At 31.2% G+C, this 18,961-nt stretch overlaps 1 pseudogene across 1 annotated transcript in view; it reads left to right on the forward strand.

Moving 5' to 3' along the window:
• The first annotated feature begins 12,116 nt into the window (after positions 1-12,116).
• LOC111316969 (uncharacterized) overlaps positions 12,117-18,961 on the forward strand; it is a 37,075-nt pseudogene continuing 30,230 nt past the window's right edge. The window contains exon 1 of the transcript XR_016344895.1: positions 12,117-12,242. The product of XR_016344895.1 is annotated as an uncharacterized LOC111316969 (transcript). The remainder of the gene's footprint in view (positions 12,243-18,961) is intronic.

Consider the following 18,961-nt stretch of genomic DNA (forward strand, 5'->3'; position numbering starts at 1 on the left):
CATTCATATTATTATGTTCATGAATGCATGCATAGTTTTTTTTTTTTTTAAGAAGTAAAGATTTCCAAAGAAAAATGTTTTAAAATAAAATAATATCTTAACTAAATATAAATTTTGAGAATTTGGGAGAGTCTTAACTATTATTATTTATGTGAGGTATTATCAGTTTTATGAGGTAATTTAGAAAATCCTAAGTAAGATGCATTTTTTAAACTCTATCTAAATATAAGAGAGTGGAAGAAATGTGTTGATACTTAAGACATTTTTATCTTAATCCAAAAATAAATTGTTTTGCTTTAAAAAAAAGAAAAAAAAAACTAAAAATGATTTGCTTTCGAAAGAAAAAAAGATTTGATTTTTGGAATAAACAAAGGAATTAGTTTCTAAACATTAAAGATAGGATCGTTTTATAAAAATCTAAGGATAACATGCAATTAATTAATATCGTTTTCGATGGGCATTGTGAGGGTGCTAATCTTTTCCAATACGTAACCGACTTTCAGACCTAAATCTAATTTTTGTAGACCTTAAAATGTTTTTTTAATAAAAGTTTTAAATATTTTAAATGTTTTATTAAAATGATAAAATTTTTAAGTGGTTAATTGCACTATAAAAAATATTAGTGGCAACTCCTCTTTTTTTGGTTTTATCGAAAATGCTTTTTAGCACCCGTTCATTTTTCCATTGCCTCAAATGGTCGAGTTTTCTGGGCCTGAACATCACAACATCTTGGCAACTCTACTTGGGATATATTTTTTTAGAGTCAAGCTAAAGAATTGATTGCATGTTATCCTAAATTTTGGTTTAATGGACCTAGTTATTGTTTAATCTTAATTCCTTAATTTTTATTTTCTCGTTTTCTTAAAAGGTTGAAAATTTTGAAAAAAAATGTTTTGATTTTAATTTCTTTGCTTCAAAAGAGCATACAATTAAAAAAAAAGTGTGTGTTTTACATATCATGCATATTTTAATTATGTCATTTATTTTAAATTAATGTTATTTATTCTATATTTAATAATTGTAGGGCATTTAAGATAAGGGTATCATAAGAAAAGGTGAAAGGTTTGTATGTTCATTTGTACATGCTCATATTTTATTGTATGCATAAGCTTTATACTCGAACTCTAATCATTTTTAGGAGAAAGTAAAGTAGCTCCCTCTCGCAGGTATAAACCTTTGCAATGGTTAGTGAAACACTCCTACTTAGATTAAACCCTTTTTGCTCATAGCCTATAATGGGTGAGAATTTTGGTGCTTAATTAGTCTATGATAACAATGATGTGGGAAACAATTTAGGAATCTTTAGACACATCAATTCCTAACTCGACATATAGTGAACTTTAGGGAGCTAGCTTTAGGTAGAGCCATGCTTACCCTTTTCCATAGAAGTTGACCCTAAATAAGTCACATAAAGGAATACTCTTCACTTTTCTCATTTACTTTTCTATTAGTTTGATAATTTGAATTATTGCTTTTGATTTAAAAGAAAGGAAAAGTCATTAAGGATTACAATTCTTTAAAAAAAAATGAAATAGAAAGAAACAAAAAAAAAGGAAAGAAAAAAGAAGAGGGAAAGAAAAACAAAAGGGGAATGAATAGAAAAAAAATGAAAAATGGGGGTTTTAAAAAAATTGATTAATAAAAATGTGTGTGAATTTATCTTATTACTTTACATTTGCATTTCTTTTTCCTTATTGACTAATTTTTCTTTCTTTTTTTTTTGTGTTTTCCTTTTTCTTGTTTGCTTCATGCATCATTCTTGACATAAAGCATTGGAATATACATTATGGATAATTCATTGGTACAAGTTTTAATTGCATTCCAAAAATCACATGTAGATCCTCAATAAATATATTATTTTGGGAGGTTAAAGATTAATTGAAAAATACATTATAGATAGAGGTAGACTGTTTGATGGATAGGTATGTTATAAGCCTTCAAGAGTTGGTATATGTGGACTTAATGAGGAATGACATGACTAATTTGGAAGCTATTTGGAGTCAGTGGGACCCAAAAAAAAAGATCACTTTCGTAGCCAAGTATAGAGACATTGCCTTATTGTTTATGGTGAAACCTAATGATCAGATGCTGAAGGCTACAATAAAGTTTGGAATATGGCATACTAATGCTTCACGTTCAACAAGAAAGATCTGACATCTACTATAAAAGAGCACTCTTCCCTACTGTGCTTAGATCTACCCAAGCCCGATAAAGTATATTGGAAAGCATACAAGTTGTCAGGGTACAAGAAAAAGTTAGCAAAGATAATTGGGGTCGAAGTTCAAGTATTGATAGGAAAAAAGGGACTAGTAAAGGGATACTATGGATTTACTTACAAGACATTATGTTTCAAAATTCCAATGAAGACTGAGTTATGGATATGTTTGCATTAGCAATCTACAATCTAGTGATTTTGTCAAGAGCTTTAAGGTACATAAAGGCCCGTGGTTGACTTTTTCATATATTTAGAGCATAAGATTAACCTTCCAGCAACAATTTTGGTAGAAACCATTAAGTCCTTAAATCATTGTCGAATGAAAGGAGAATGGAGGATGATTGGTTGCATTTAGCTACTTTATGTGTGAATTTAGAGTTATTTTTGGGGTGTTGACTAGACTTCATTATTGTTTTATACAAAATCCTTAGTGCTTTTAACCGAGTTCAATGCAAAAGAATGGCTTAGGAATCTTTTTAAAAAGTAATAGATGGTATTCTTTCAAAGCTTAAAGAAAAATAAGGTGACTTCGAAGGCATTGTGGATGGCCCGTGTTTTAGTTTTGTATAGTTTTGGAGATCAACCTTGGGTTTTGTTTCTTAAAATTTGGAGACCACTAGCTACACTCTGTTGATGGTTAAAAGATAGTTTAGGTCCCAATAGTTCATTCTAATGGCTTGAGGGCTAGATCAGATAAAGTTCGACTATGGTATAAAAAGCTGCTTAGCTAAAGTGTGCGGCATTTCAAAGGCTTAGGGGTAAATATTCCTTTCAAAATTGAAAAGATATACAAATGATGTGATCACAAGATATCTAGTTTAGAGGGCTAAGTGAGTCAACATTTAGTGCTACCATCAAATCGGGAATTAGTCTAGCCGATTGACCTATAGGCCAAGTCGCGTTGTTAGAAATAGAGATTGCTAGGTTAGAGTTTGAGGTAGAGATGGATAAAGTAAAGAAAGAAAATAAAGACTGCAAGAAAAGATAGGTCAGCTAAAGTATGAAGAAAGCACATAAAAAGACAAGTTAGAAAAAATAACAAAAGAAAGGGTTTTTGCTCGTAGTGATCTCAAGGAGTTGCATTTGGAAAACCAAAGCTAAAGACTCTGCAAAAGATAAAGGAAAATATAGTAAATGCCAAGAGGAGATGAAGCAGCTTAAGGATGAAATATAGTTTTAGAAACACAAGGCCCAAGAAAATGAAGATAAGATTGCTCTGATAATGCAAGACAAGAAAGATTCACATAAGGCCCTTGCTGCAATAAAAAAAGAGCTAAGTAAGTGCCAATAAGAGATTGAGGAATTAAGGGAAGAGCTAAGAAGAGAAAAGAAGAGGTGTTTAGATACTTAAGGGGAGAAGGATACGCTTAGTATAGAGATCAAAGAATTGGAACAACAGTTGCAAGAAAATAAGGACTACATTGCCTTCTTACACAAAGAATGGCAAGAAAGGGAAAAAGACTAGAAACAAGTGTGTGACTAAGAGATGAAAGCCTAAAATCAATGGATGACCAATAGTAAAAAAAGATAGAGATGTACATTGACCACCTTAGTATTTAGATCTGAAAGGTAGTTAGATAGGTCAATGTGATGATGGAAATGGCAAAGTCGCTGAGGCAAAGAGTCTTCCCTACTAGCAATCAAAGTCAGCTTATTTTGGATTTCCTAGATGAAGTAAAAGGGTATAAAAGCAAGTTTGGCACTTTTATGGCTTTAGTTTTAGAAAGGTTCATGATATATAAAATTTGAAAAAAAAATTTTGGGATGAATGAAAACTTCCTTTAGTTTGAATTATCTATAAATGAATGTCTCTGTTTATATCTTAAAAGTATGCTTAAAGGAGCTTATGAAAAAAGATAATGGTTGTGAATATATCATCAGACTTATGAGGCAAAAAGAGTATCCTTAAATAATCTAAATATAGAAAGGAAATTTAACTTGCTTTTCAACAATAATAAAATTTGACTTGCATATCATGCATTATCAGTTTGAACATTGTTTTTCAAGGATAAGGAATGGTGACTATAAGTATACTTTCATTAAAATTTCAAAGCGAAAAGATTTCTTTAAAAGTCTTACCTAAATATTGTTGGATTTTTAAATGATCTTTTAAGGCGAATAATAAAGATTTACATTATGCATTTTTTATTTTTAGGAATCAATAAAATGTTCAAGGATAATGCATCCTAAAAAGCAAGATTAGTTAATCCCTCACACTTACAAAATGTGAGCTCACTCAGGAATCATGGAAAATGAAAATGCCAATTGAATTAATAGAATGGCAAAAGCCCCAAAAAAAATAAGAGAAACGGTCATAGGGATGCAACAGAATTTAGATAGGTAGTTTGCAAAATTGAAATAAATATTAGTAGGGTTGTCTAAAGGAAAAAGGATTGTTGAAACACATGATGTAAGGGAAGAAATAGCAATAAAAGAATTAGTGTATGTAGGGTTCACATATCCTTATCCTTATGTTACTCAAGCATCTTTGACCACTCATCAACAATATTTTAGTACTTTTGTCAAATCGTCACCTATCCAAATAAATGCTAATCTTAGATTTACTCCTTGTGACCTTATTACTATGCCAAATCTTAATGATCCCAAAAAGTAAGAGAAACTAAGTGGGGTCTTTAGTCTATGGGAAACATTGAAATGAAGAAAAAGTATGACATGTTGGATGAAATATTGAAGGCAATAAGAAGGCATGATGCGTATAAAAGCTTTGATGCTAGTAAACTAAGCTTGGTACCCATCTTGTTATTCCATCAAAGTTTAAGGTCCCAAATTTCAAGAAATATGATGGAACGAAGTGCCCCAAAGCACACACTACAATGTTTTACAAAAAGATGACTGGCTATACACACAATGCTAAGTTGTTGATCTATTGTTTTCAAGACAATCTTATTGGGTTTGTTATAAGGTGGTATGTCCAATTGGCAAGATTCATTCTTGGAAAGATCTATTTAGGGCCTTCATAGCACAATACAATCATCTTGAGGATATGGCATCGAATAGGTTATCCTTATAGAATATGAAAAAAAAGGCCACTAAAACCTTTAAAAAGTTTGCACAAAAGTTGAGACATATGGCTACATAGGTCTAACCACCATTAATAGAAAAAGAGACTACAATACTCTTCATCAACAACCTAAGAGCCCCTTCTTATGACAAATTGGTAGGCAATGCCACTAAGAATTTTGTTGATATGGCGATATCATGGGAAATGATCGAGAATGCAATTAAAAAAATACAAAATTGATAAGCAAGAGGCCTAGAATGCCAAGATGACCATAGCTACAAGAAAAAATATTTAAAAACCCATGTTGTAGCAGTTTCAAGCCCATCATCAGAACTTTTCATTCCCTACCATCCATATCTTACTTATTCAACCTACTACCTGTTGGTAAACTAGTTATCCCAAACACCATACTCATATACACCACCACCATAGCCAATATACCAGCCCAATTTTTGACTAAGAGTTCCCTAATACACTCTAACACTGATTGTACAACCATTTTCCCAACCAAGTAACCCAACTTCAAAGCAATAAAACTCTTATAACACTAATACTAAAGAAAAAAACCCTTATCGACCCAATACCCATGTCCTACGCAGACCTTTACCCATAACTCTTGAAAGGTCAACTTATTGCCTCTATCCCTATTAAGCCTCTCAAACCATTGTATCCTAAATCGTACAACCTTAATGCTCAATGTGAGTGCCATTATGGTTTTATGGGTTATTCCTTGAAAGATTGTACGATCTTGGAATACAAGGTGCAAACATTGGTGAAGGTCAAACAACTAAATTTTGACACCCAAATGAAGCCAAATGTTGGAAGAAACCTATTACCCAATCATGTTAAGGTTACAAGCAATGCAATACAAAAGGGTAAAGTTAAAAGGTGTATAAAAGAGATGAAAACTCCTTTGGATGTGGTGTACAACTGTTTGGTTAAAATCAACATAATTTAGCCAAGAATCTCTAAGAATGCCAATAGTTATCAAGGTTTGGGTATAATCTGCAAGTATCAGGGAATGGTAAGAGGTTATTTGATTCAAGATTGTTAATAGTTCAAATAGGTAGTACAAAGGCTAATGGATACTGTGATGATTGAATTCTACAATAAAGAGGAAAAGGATGGCATGAGCATGATAGCAAGTCAAAGGTCGGGTGAATTGTTTGTCCCAAAGCCTTTAACTATTTTCTATGATGAACCAAAACTGGTGGCAAATGAATCGACTCACTACCTTTTATAGTTATGACTGTATATGTACCAGTGCATTTCCTTATAAAAGTGATAAGATGATCCCTTGGAAGTACAATTGTAAGGTAGTAGTTCAAAAATCCGGTGCTAGCAATTCAAACATCGAGGATGCAACCAACATATCCAAGGTTGGAAGAATGACTCAAAGCGGGTGATGTTATTATCTTAATGCGATAAAGCAAACAAAGAAAGAGAAAGCAAATAAAGTAAAAAGAAACAAAAATGAGAAAATAACTCCTAGTACCATGAACCTAGCAGTACAATACAAAAGACCAGTAACAGAAAAAAAGGCATGTGAATTTTTTAAGATTATCAAGCACAATGAATATAGTGTAGTGGATCACCTCAACAAAATGCCAACAAGAATCTCGCATTGTCTTTATTGTTGAACTCCAAACTCCGCAGGAATGCATTACTAAAAGTTGATCAGGTCAATCTATAAATGCATAAGCCATACAAGTAATAATAGTAACCTTTCAATCAAAATATCATCTTACAAATATAAGGTAAGGAATTTCCTAGGCTAGGTATCTATTATCACCCTACCCTAGTATAATTGGATCTACAATATATGTATGGAATCTAATTATCTACAAAATTAAAATTGAATAAAGCATGAAAAATTCAATACTAAGTAAATGAACAAATAAACAAGTGCAATAGGTAAATGAATGCTATAAAATGTAAAATACAGTATCTAAATCAAAGTAAAAGCAAGTTTGAAGTAAGAATGTAATGATTAAAATGCAAAATATACTATCCATTCAAAATCGAAAACTCAAAGCTAGTATTAACCAAACCAAGACTTCAACACTAAAGAGGAATCTAAATGGCAACAAGGTAAATAAACTAAGGCTTAAAATGGAAAGTCACATAAATAACTAGAGTAAAAACAAGTTTGGAATTCAATTGAAAAACAAAAATTGCAAAACTTAAGTAAAAAGTAAAAACTATAACTACCTTGCAAGATTGAAAAAAAAATTGAGCTGTTGTTTTAGATCTAAAGAATGCAAAATGAATAGAACATGAGATGAAATCTGAAAAAAGCAATTAAAAAACTAAAGGGAAAACTAAATTGAGGAACAAAAATTAAAATGCAATGCAAAAATTAGCTACAAGAAATCCAAACAAAATCTGTTTAGCAGCAAAAAATCACTAAATTAAGCATAGAAAAATTTAGATTTAGAAAATTCTACTGAAATTAAACTAAAACTGAGCTAAAGCATGAATCATCAACTAGTTTACTACATAATTCCATAAGAAAATTACAACAATTAATAAGGAAAGCAGCTCAAGGAACTAGCAACTTAAATAATGCATAAAACTGGAGAAAATGGAATAACTTCAACAAATTTCATCCAATAGCCATCAAATTCATGAAATAAATTGTAATGAAATGAAAATAAGCAACTAAACAAGTAAATGTAAGAATATAAAGGTTGAAAAAAGCAAACTAAATGCCTAGGGGATAGAGGACCTGTGCATCAAATTGGTTTTGACGTCTGGAACTACACTGCCACCTGATTCTTGCTGCAACTTCCAATTTAGATCTGGAACATTGTGGTTTAAATTTAAGGCTAATTTTTTACTAAATTAAATCCTACTAAGTTACAAAACTATGAAAAAAAATTAATGCAAAAATAAACAAGAAATTAATAAGGTTTTGTTAAAAATTTGGAAAGAGGCTAGGCGTGTGAATTCATGTCCAAATTTAAGATCAATGAGAAATCAAAGGAATTTGAGCAAGATAATGTAAGAATCTATAAGTATCATTGTGAAAATCTTTAATAAAATGGAAAAAAATTAGAAAAGTGAAAATTACAATAAGAATTAATTGGAAATGGAATAAAGGATGTTTGGCAAGTAAGAAAATGCAAGAAAATGAAATGCAAAAAAGTAAAGTGTAAAAAATTAAAGAAACAAAAATGTAAACCCTAAGCTAAAGTCTTTCAAAATGGCTAGCTGTCCTTCTATTTATAGGTAGGTGAATGGTGACTTAAACCTAAAAAAATCTCTCTAAAATATCTATGAATGTGGGGTCTTCTAGATCCTTCCTTTCTCCTTGCTACATGGTTTCAAAGCTAGTGCAAGGTGTTTGGCATCTCATGCTATTATTCCTCTTAAGTTTGCCATCCCAAAAAGCCAACTTTATAGCAATGAGAGCTCTCCAAAATGCCAGCTTATTAGCTCCTTAGAATCCTCCTTTGAATGCAAAAATGTGATGCCAACTTACATCTTCATGAAAGTTCATTCCACGCCACAAGTGCATTTTTTCTTCTTTTCCTTGTTGCACCTCTTGCATGCATTTATATTTTTATTTTTGCTGCAAAATGCAAGTCGTTAAATGAACAAATTTAACATAAAAATCACTAGAAAAATTGTAGAAATGATGCTAAAAAAATCATAGAAAGAAGGATCAAGAAAACTCTCTCAAAATACAATGTATCTTAATGACACTAGTTTGGCCTTCACTAAGTCCTTCAAAATATGTCCAAATTCTCCAAAAGTCCTCATTTTCTCCATTTGTATCTACACATGAGACAAATATACATTTAGTAGTACTTTTGTCAAGAATTTGCAAGGAATAAGCCAAAATATAAGGAAAATTATACTAAAAATGAACATGAAAATACTAAAATTTTAACACAATCAAACCTCTAAACTTAAACTTTTGCTTGTCCTCAAGCAAAAGGAGATTGAGAAAGCATCATTATATATTTTTAATGCCTTATTCAACATGAATGCCTCATAAATTGAAAAATGTATATAACTAAAGCAAAATCATGAACAAGTATAATATGTAAGAATCAATCTAGGCTAAACTCATTCCTAATTATGGTTCCATAAGCAAGCAATACCTTTCACACATCTTTGCATGAAATCTAGTAATGTTATGCAACACATGAAACTTCAATAACAAAGATCAATAAAGTGTGCTCAAGTTTCATAAGTTTACTTATCACATCTCTCTCCACTAATGTAGACAAACTTATGACCAAAGATCATTTAGGATTTTAATAAGCTTGTAATGTAAGGCTAGAGTCAAGATATGATCAAAGATATTTTAGGCTCAAGTACCCTAACAATGCATTACTTTGTCTAAGATCATTCACAATTGAGCTTTCAAGGTAAGAAAGGTAAGCTTGACCAAAGAATCACCTTCAAACTTTGTTTTAGCCTTTTTTTTTTTTCATTTTTTCTTTTCTTTGATTTTTCACCATTTTATTATTTTTGTTTGTTTATTTTTCTTTTTCACAACTTTTTCTTCTTGTCTTTCTTTTGTAAACTAGCTTGACTTTTTTTTTTCTTGATTGTTTCTTTCTTTTGATTTTTTCATTCTTTTTCTTAGATCCACCATTTTCCCTAATAATGCATAACTCACAAATGGTGCATGAATGTCCTAATGCATATAAGGCAAGGAATCAAAAGGATAAAAAAAATTCAAATCAATGCTATGAGCTTGTAATTGGTTTTAAAATAAAGAAAAGGCATCATAAGGCTTAAATAGGGGTGACTATGGAAGAATTATATCAAGGTTAGCTCGAAAAGCTTAAACGATCCAAAGATGGCTTATATCATTTTCCTAATCATGTGTCTTCTAAGATTTTACCTTAAAAGATGATCAAAACAAATTCTAGAAAATGAAACACAACTTCAAAGACCAATAAAAAATATCTCATACTTATATAATTAATACTAGATAAAAAATGCAATTCAATATTCAAAGTATCAACTCACAAATGAAAACACATACTAAAGAATTCATTAAACCTAAGCATAATCTCATATTTCACACAATATTCAATCTTTTCTTAAAGTTATAGTCATTCTTAATCTCTATCTATCATCAGCTTCATGAAGAACTAATCAAAGAAAACATAATAATGATTCAAGCTACAACAAGTCAAGCACAATCTCAATGCAAAATTTAAGGAAAATTTTAAAAAAAATTTAAATTTTGAACAATTTTCTCATACCCTCAAACTTAAATAACACATTGTCTTAAATGTGTAAGTTATAAAGCAACAAAGCACAAAAAAGAAGAATAAGGAAACTCTTTTATCATCATGGAGATATGGTGATCGAATCCTCCATCAATGTTTGGCCAAACTAATGCTTCTAACTATAAGCTTTTATTCAACCTACAAAAAAACAAAAAAACTACATAAAGAAACTATATCAATATGTACAAAAACAAGATAAGCCAAACATAAAAACAACAAAATAAGCAAATAAACAAGACATGAAATTTAAAGCTTGGGTTAAAGTGCTTTATTTAAAGTCAAAATCTTCACTTTCATTGGTGTTAAAGAATCACACCACTCTTAGTTCTCGAATCTACTCATTTCAAATTTTCCTTGACACTAAATAAGTAATGACAATCTTTAAGTAACCTTGATGCTTAAGGATAGATTTGTATCCCACCTCTATGAATAATCTAAATATATTGCAATATGGATCAATAGAGGTGATCATTGGCCTCAAGACTAATGATATAGGTACCACCATAGAAAATATGGATTTTTGCTCTAAAATGAAAAATTCTTTCATGAATGACATAGAACGAGTGAGCATAAAGGATGAAAAGTCAATGGTATCAAAATGAAAATCAGAGGTTGAGGAAATTTCTAAGCAAGTAGAAAATATCTCTACATCATTATCATCCAAGCCCTTTATATTGTTAACTTTTGACACTTCTTTTAAAATTTCCTCTATAGCATCCTCATCCTTTTTACTAAGCTTATCAAAGATATCAAAAGTGGGCGTATGCATTTTCAAATCATCATACAATGAAATATCAAAGAACTAAGAAAACAACATGGGTGAACTATGAGGTCCAAATTTTTCTTGATCAAGAACAATGCTAAGATCTTTATCCAACTCAAGGTTGGAAATTGAACGATCCACTCCAAAATCCATATCATTCACTTTTTCCTACATGGATAGTTTATCTAAAGAAAGCTCTAAGAACGAAGTGTCTATAATTTCAGGCATAGGATCATGGAATGGAAAAGCTAACAAGTTTCTCTTCACTTTTAAGCTTGATACTAAATTCAAAAAGGAATGTGTCTAAAGGCTTAAGTAATCCATCTAGTAAGCTTATCTTATCAACACATAAATCCACTTCATGCCTTTCCATATGATCAGGTAAGTGATCCTCAAGGAACTTGAGAAATGACATGAATGGAATATTAAGCTCAACTCCTTCTTGAATGCTATCCACTATCTCATCTCCCCTGAATAATCCACTATCATCAACTTTCCTAGCCATAGGCTTATCCTCTGTCTCCACTATCTTTTCTTTTACAACGTTAAAAAAATATGACACTTCCACCACAATGGGCTTTTCATCATCATCCATCTATATTGGACATCATCTCCTTAAATGATACCCTAATGTATGCCCCTCATTTTCCTCCAAACAAGGTTGTAACTCTATAGTCTTAGGCATAAAATATAAAAGATAAGTATTTAAAGTATGTATATTTTGACCAAATTGCCTAAGAGCCCTAATGAATGTCTCTTGGTCTTGAAAGAGCTTTTCTTGAATCTAAAGCTCTTTGATGACCATCTCCTCTAAGGATAGTGTCTTTTCTTGTATAGAAGGGAGTGGTGAATATAGTGTGGATGGAAAGTGATGTGAAGATGAATAGTATTGCAATGAAGAAAAAGTTTGTTGTGGTGAAACATGGTATGGTACTTAAGGAAATTGTAATGATGGTGGAGAATAATGAAGTCATGAAAGGTATTGTGGTAATGCAAGTTTCGTAGGATAAGTTAGGTTGTACTGAGATGGTGAACTACATGAATGTCCCAAACTAGTATCCCATATATGCTTAGGGTGACCCTTTCAAGTTTTAATAGTGTAGGTGTTTGTGTAAGATAAGAGAATTGGTCATATAGACAACTATTACTATGGTAAATTCCACTATACACTTAACCATTATCATATTGGCTTGGAAGGTTATGGACAAAAGTAAGCTTAAGATCATATCTAGTTTTAATGGGCTTTACTTGATTTTTTAGAGAATCTAACGTTTTGGATAAAGCTTTAAGGGTGACTCTCGTTTGACTTTATCTTCCTTACTAGGCCATGGTCCTAAGTAATAATCAAAATAATAAAGTCGAGCATGGTCCACATGTATGCTCAATTACCTCATAAGAATTATACTCCTACATGAAAGGGAAAATAAATCCTAAACACAAATATAATAGCTAACTCTAAATATCTACACTAAGGTTAAGTAAACTAAGCAACTATCCTAAGCCATTTAAACGAAAGGGGTGAACCAATATACAAAAGAGCATGGTGAAGTATGATATTAGCCTAAGACCCTTGATTCCTAATCTTTGGCAATAATGCCAAAAACTTGATTAGGTCAATTTGCAATTGCATAGCCCATACAAGTAATAATAGTAACCTTTCGGTCAAGATATCATCCTACAAAGATTAGTTAAAGAATTTCCTAGGCTAAGTATCTATTATCACCCTACCTTTCTATAGTTGGATCTTCAATATAAGTATGGAATCTAATTATCTACAAAATTAAAATTCAATAAAGCATGAAAAATGTAATACTAAGTAAATGAACAAATGAACAAGAACAATGGGTAAATAAATGCTACAAAATGTAAAATACAATAGCTAAATCAAAGTAAGAACTAGTTTGAAATAAGAATGAAGTGATTAAAATGCAAAATACACTATCCACATTAAAACTGAAAACTCAAAGCTAGTATAAACCAAACCTTGACTTCAACATTAAAGAGGAATCTAAATGGCAAAAACGTAAATGAACTAAAGCCCAAAAATGAAAAATCACATAAAAAACTAAAGTAAAAAAATGTTTGGAACTCAATTGAAAAGCAAAATTTACAAAACTTAAGTAAAAAGTGAAAATCGTAACTACCTTGCAAGATTGAAAAAAAAAAAATTTAAACTGCTATTATAAATCTAAAGGATGCAAAATGAATAGAACACGAGATGAAATCTAAAAAAACAATTAAAGAACTAAGGGAAAAACTATATTAAGGAACAAATTTGCTACAATTAAGAAGGAAAGTAGCTCAAGGAACTAGCAACTTAAAAAGTGTGCAAAACTAGAGAAAACAAAACATCTTTAACAAATTTTATCCAAACATCCATCAAATTCATGAGTTAAATTGCAATGAAATGAAAATAAGCAAGTAAACAAGTAAATCTAAGAATATAAATGTTGAAAAAAAAACAAACTAAAAGCCTAAAGGAGAGATCATTCAAGTATCAAATTGGTTTTCATGTTTGGATTGCACTACCACTTGATTCCAACCGTAACTTCCAATTTAGATCTTGGACGACGTGGTTTGAATTTAAGGCTTTTTTTTGCATTAAATCCTAATGAATTACAAAATAATGAAAAACAATTGGAGCAAAAATGAGTAAAAAATCAAGGAGTTTCAATTAAAAAGCTACAAAGAGGTTAGGTGCACGAATTCAAATCCAAATTTGAGATCAACGAGAAATCAAAAGAATTTGAGCAAGAAAACATAAAAATTTGGAAGTTTCATTATGAAAATCTTAAAGAACATTGAAAAACACTTTAGGAAAGTGAAAATTACAATAAGAATCAATTAGAAATGGAATTAAAAGCTATTTGGCAAGTAAGAAAATAAAAGAAAATGAAATGGAAAAAAGTAAAGTGCATAAGATTAAAGAAACAGAAAATGTAAATCCTAAGCTAAAGTCTAAGCTAAAGTCTTTAAAAATGGTAGGCTTTCCTTCTATTTATAGGTAGGTGAATGGTGCTTTAAACCCCAAAAAATTCTCCAAAATATCTAAGAATGAGGGGCCTTTTAGATTCTTCTTTTCTCCTTGCTGTAAGGTTTCAAAGCAGCTGTAAGGTGTTTGTCATCTGAAGCTATTCCTCTTGAGTTTTGTAGCCTCAAAAAGTCCACTTTATAGCCAATGAAAGCTCTTCATAATGCCAGATCACTAGCTCATCAGCTACTTAAGTCCTGCTTTGAATGCCAAAAAGTGACGCCAACTTGCATGCTTCATGAAAGTTCATTCCATGCTAGAAGTGCACTTTTTCTTGTTATGACTCTTGCATGCATTTATATTTCATTTTTACTGCAAAATACAAGTCAATACATGAACAAAATTAACATAAAAATCACAAGAAAAATTTTAGAAATAATGCTTAAAAAATTATAAAAGCAAGGATCAAGAAAACTCCTTCAAAATGCAATGTATCTTAATTACACTAGTTTGGCCTTTACTAATCTTTTTCACCATAAATCTTCCAAAATATGTCCAAATTGTCCAAAATTTTTAATTTTCTCCACTTTTAGCTACACATGAGACAAATACGCATTTAGCAGTTATGCATTTAGGAGTATGTTTACCAAGAATTTATAAGGAACAAGCCAAGCTTATGTAGACCATGATATTTTGATCAAGAAGGTGGATCATTTAATGGGAAGTATGGTGGTTCCTAACTTCATTACATTGAATGATGATGAAATTTGGCTAGAAATGAGAGGAAATGTAAAGGCCTTGCATATTATAGTGAACTGTAAAAGCCATACCATGGCGAAAGTGTTCATTGACAATGAATCCTCCATCAATGTTATGCCAATGGCCACTCTGACAAAATTGTCGGTCAATCTTTCATACATGAAGAATAGTCACATGATAGTTAGAGCTTTTGACAAGTTAAAAAGAAAAGTGATTGGGGACACAAAGATTTCGTTACAAATGGGTTTTTTACCTTTAATGTTGAATTTTAAGTCATAGATATTTTATCATCATACAGTTGTCTATTAGGGAGACCATGGATCCATACCACTAAAGCAATATCGTCATCCTTGCATTATAAGGTAAAGTTTGTGGTCAATGGAAAGCAAGTAAACATTGATGAAGAGAAATATTATTAGTAACCAAGACTTTGACAACCCTTTTACATGGAAGCTGCAAAAGAAGAGCTTGAATTTTTTTTCATACCTTTGAAGTTGTTGACATTACTTATGTTGAAGAAAGCTAAATACCTATCCCTCACCTATTTATGACTACAAGAATGATGGTTAAACAAATGCTAGGAAAAAAATGGCAACCTGGTTTAAGTCTTGGGTCAACATTGCAAGGGATAAAATAAGTACCAGAGTTTTTAAAAAATAAATAAATATTCGGTTTAGGATACTAACCAGTAGCTACTGATAAGAGAAAAGCTATGTAAGAGAAGAGAGATAAGAGAATGGCCTACCTTAAGGGGTAACAATCGGATAAGGCAAGATGGTTTTTCCATACCTCTATGACACTTTCCATTCTGAAGGGTATTTTTACCTCTAATGTTAGAAGCATGAATACCTACAAAAAGATGTCAAGGTGGCCTTCTTAAGGTTGAGACTCAAGTCAAGAAAGAGGGATGAAAAAATGGTAATGAAGAAGATCTTTTTTTTACCTTTTAATAATGATGAAGTGTAAGGACCAGTTTGTTTATTTTCATTATCTTTGAACCGAAATCCAAATGCCTCTACCTAAAGGCATGCAACAAGTTTGTATGGGCTTATTTTTCAGTATCATCAGTAAAATGTTAAATGCAATGCCTTTTTCATGACATAATCTTTTCATCCTATCCAATTCATTTTAACATTTTTTCATTCATCTTTCATTCTCGCCCAAATGTTCATCTATAACCTTATAATTTTAATAATTTTTAAGTTTATGAATACTTAACATTATGGATAGTCATGATGATTATTCCAGATTCGATTTTGAAAATTTTATTCAAGTTAACGAGCCTAATGATGAGGACTTAAAAGACTACATATTGCTTCCAAATTTGATAATACTAGTAAAACAGAAGAAAACAATAAAACTCCATTTAGAGCCCATTGATATAGTTAATTTGGGGATAATGAGGATAAAAAAGAGGTCAAAGTGGGTGCATCTCTTTCATAAGAAAACGACAGAGATTGAAGAAGTTACTCTAGGAGTATATGGACATGTTCACATGGTCATACCAGAACATGCCAAGACTCAACATAGACATTATAAAACATAAGCTGCCATTGATTTTGGGTTGCAAACTAATATAGCAGAAGTTAAGGTATATGAAATCGGAGATGCTATTGAAGATCAAAGAAGAAGTTAAGAAATAGTTTAATATCGGCTTCTTAGTTGTAACCAAATATCCTGAATGGTTTGCTAATATAGTCTTGGTGCCCAAAAAAGATGAAGTGGTAAGAATGCGCATGAATTATAGGGGTCTAAATAAAGTTAGCTTAAAGATAATTTTTCATTATCTTATATTGACACTCTTGTTGACAACACAGTAAAGCATTCTTCTTCACATATGGATTTTTTAATTATAATCAAATTAAGATGGCATAGGAAGACATGGAAAAAATCACATTCATGACAACGTGAGAAACATTCTATTATAAGATCATGCCGTTCGGATTGAAAAATACCAATGCTACTTATCAAAGGGTAATGGTTACCCTTTTTCATGATATGATGCATAAAGAGATTGCAATTTATGTTGATGATATGCTTACAAAGTCTCAGAAAGGCGAAGATCATGTAGAGAACCTTGAAAAGCTTTTTGAAAGGCTGCACAAGTATCGGCTTATGTTAAATCTGGCAAAGTGCACATTTTGGGTGAAATAAAAAAAATTGCTAAGATTTATGGTCAGTGAAAGAGGAGTTGAGGTAGATCCTAACAAAATTTAGGCAATCACAAAATTGGCACCTGTACAAACACAAAAAAAGGTAAAGAGTTTTTTAGGGAGATTAAATAATATTGCTCGATTCATATCTAAATGTGACCCTATCTTTAAGTTGCTTAGAAAGCGTGACACTAGGGAATAGAATGAAAAATGCCAAGACATCTTCAATAAAATCAAAGAATATCTAACAAATCCAATAGTACTAATACCTCTGATGGTGATAAAGCCTTTGATCTTGTATTTAACCATGAATGAAGCTTCCATAAGATGTGTATTCGAATAGCAGGATAGGATTGGCAAGAATGAGCAAACCATCAACTATCTAAATAAGAAATTCACTAATTATAAAGTTAAATATTCATAGCTTAAGAAGATGTATTGTGCTTTAATATGAACTACTCACTGGCTTAGGTAATACATGCTTTATCACACAACCTTGTTGGTATTAAAATTAGATCCTCTGAAGTGCATATTCAAAAAAAGCATTTTTGTTACGAAGAATAGTAACATGGCAAATCATGCTTTCTAAATATGATATTATATATGTAGCTCAGAAAGCTTTTAAGGGAAGTGCCATAATGGATTTCTTTACTAACCAAGGCACTAATAATTTCAAGCTGATGATATTCAAATTGCTAAATGAAGATCTGATGGCTATTATGTCAATAAAAAAGGAAAAATCTATGGTGACTACATGAAATATGTTCTTTGAAGGGGCATCAAATGTTTTGGGACATGACATCGAAGCTATATTAATATCCCTAGATAAAGAGTATTACCTCAGCACTACAAGATTATCTTTTTACTATAACAACAACATAGCAGAATATAAGGCATACATCTTAGGTTTGCAAATGGCTTTAGATAGAAAGATCAAGACTTTAAAAGTCTTTGAGGATTCAACATTGGTGATTTATTAGTTGAAAGGTGAATGGGAAATGAGAGACCCGAAACTGGTGTTATGTCAAAGGTATATTAAGGGGTTGATAAAATGATTTGAAGACATCCAATTTCAACATGTGCCTAAAAAAGAAAATCAAATAGCTGATGCTCTGGCCATATTATCAACAATGTTTAAACTAAATGCAAATGTTGAAAATTAACCTATCAAGATATAGACTCTCAAATTTTTGGCACATTGTGTAGGTGTAAAGGAGGAAATTGATGGTCAGCCCTGGTATCATGACATCATGAAATATATAAAGTATCAAAAATATCCCAAGCATGCATTGAAAAATGATAAGATAATTTTAAAGAGACTGGCATTAGGATTCATTCTTAATGGGATAGTATTGTACAAGAAAATTTAAGATTAAATATTGCTAAGATGTGTAGATGTTGTAGAAGCAAAGAAAAAAAAAAGAAACTTAAAAGGGTGTATGGGGGAATATGCGAAATGCATGCGAATAGCCACATGATGACAAAACAAGTAATGAGTGCAGGATACTATTGGTTGACATTAAAGAGTGATTGTATTAACTATGCAAAAAAATGTCATAAATGCAAGATTTACATGGATAAGATCCATGCTCCTATAATACCATTACATGTATTGGTGCCTCTATGACCTTGTTCTATGTAAGGAATAAATGTGATTGGACCCATTCATTTTTGTGGCAATTGATTATTTTATAAAGTGGGTGAGGCAACATCCTTTGCCAGCACAACCTGATTAGTTGTATGCAGATTCTTAAAGAAGGAAATAATTTGCCAATATAGGCTACTTGAAAGAATTACTAAAAATGACAACAATCTAAATAATA

Source organism: Durio zibethinus, chromosome 9 (genome assembly GCF_047325235.1).
Source record: "Durio zibethinus cultivar Kanyao isolate XHJ-2024 chromosome 9, ASM4732523v1, whole genome shotgun sequence".
NCBI lineage: Eukaryota > Viridiplantae > Streptophyta > Magnoliopsida > Malvales > Malvaceae > Durio > Durio zibethinus.